The sequence below is a fragment of the Budorcas taxicolor genome, chromosome 13 (genome assembly GCF_023091745.1).
Source record: "Budorcas taxicolor isolate Tak-1 chromosome 13, Takin1.1, whole genome shotgun sequence".
In the NCBI taxonomy this organism is placed as follows: Eukaryota; Metazoa; Chordata; class Mammalia; order Artiodactyla; family Bovidae; genus Budorcas; species Budorcas taxicolor.
In genome coordinates this window covers 3,190,836-3,192,345 of record NC_068922.1, presented here as the reverse complement: position 1 = coordinate 3,192,345, position 1,510 = coordinate 3,190,836, and the positions used below count along the sequence as shown (strand labels likewise).

The following is a 1,510-nucleotide window of genomic DNA, read 5'->3' as shown; positions in this document are numbered from 1 at the left end:
ATGCAAGAGATTTCTGTGTGTTAATTTTATATCCTGCAATTTTCCTATATTCATTAATTAGCTCTAGTAATTTTCTGGTGGTGTCTTTTGTAGGGTTTTCTATGTAGAGGATCATGTCATCTGCAAACAGTTTTAGTTTTTCTTTTCCAATTTGGATTCCTTTTATTTCGTTTTCTTCTCTGATTGCTGTGGCTAAAACTTCCAAAACTATGTTGAATAGTAATGGTGAGAGTGGGCACCCTTATCTTGTTCTGACTTTAGGAGAAATGCTTTCAATTTTTCACCATTGAGGATAATGTTTCCTTGGGTTTAGCACAGAAATAAATGAAAGAGAAACAAAGGAGACTATAAGAAATATCAACAAAACTAAAAGCTAGGAAAAACTGTTTAAGTCAATAAGTTTTTAAGGAAATTCACATATTCTGGTTCTGTCCACTGCCAATCACCTTAGTTCCTCCAAAATCATAATCTTCAAGATAAGATCATTTTTGTTCAGTTGCCAAATTATTTCTGACTCTGCAACCCCATGAACTACAGCACTTCAAGCTTCCCATAGCCCTTTCAAAAAGAAATTTGCTCAGTCCACAGTTGTCAGTCTATAATTCTTTTAGTTGGGCTTCTTTGGTGAGATACAGACACACTTCAAAATTCCTTACCCATAATCTTTGGGATCCAGTTTCCTCAAGCAATTTACTTTAGGATGCTAGAAGTTAAATATAGCAAGTACATTGCTGTTCATTGCCTCGTCTTCTTTAATATTGAAAAGCCTTGTTATATCCAATTTTTACTCATGAAAATGAAAAGAAAGTGTTAGTCGCTCAGTCGTGTCTGACTGCGACCCCATAGACTGTAACCTTCCAGGCTCCTCTTTCCATGGATTTCCCCGACAAGAATACAGGAGTGGGTAGCTATTCCCTTCTCCAGGGGATCTTCCTGACCCAGGGATCAAACCCAGGTCTCCTGCCTTGCAAAAAAAAAAAAAGTTACAGGTCTCATCATCACCACTGCAATAGAATTACAGTGATGGAAGCAAAACCTGTGTTCTCAATGGAGCCATGTTAATTTTGCATATATCTTGAAGGTGGTGTTTTCTCAGGATTTGGTCTGAGTTAGGAGACAGATAGAGTTCGGAATAATGCTAAGGTTTTGGTCTGAGCAACTCCAACAGTGGATTGTCTTCAGCTAAGCAAGGGAAAACTTAGAGAAATATGTTTCTGGAGGAGAAATCAGAAGTTCAGTTTTGGATGTTAGACATCCCCCTGGGATGGCAGTGTTGGGTATCTGTGTACTGGCTGTTGGGAGTCCTAGGCATGTGGACTTAAAGGGCTCATGTGTCCATACTTGTTATCTGCTAGCCTGTTCCTGAAAACTTTCACAGATCTTTCAGAAGTCCTCAAAGGCTCCGTCCTTTGCTGGCCAGATGTAAGTATATTGGTCGGACCATCTATTGTTGTAGACGATGACAGCATGTGTACGTTGGGTAATAGGGCACTGAGTCTGAGTAAGCTGC

At 39.3% G+C, this 1,510-nt stretch overlaps 1 non-coding gene across 1 annotated transcript; it reads right to left on the bottom strand.

The window, feature by feature from the left end:
- Nucleotides 1-978: 978 nt before the first annotated feature.
- Nucleotides 979-1,087, bottom strand: LOC128058923 (small nucleolar RNA SNORA1). Its single transcript, XR_008200525.1, has one exon. It is a non-coding gene; the product is annotated as a small nucleolar RNA SNORA1 (small nucleolar RNA).
- Nucleotides 1,088-1,510: the final 423 nt, after the last annotated feature.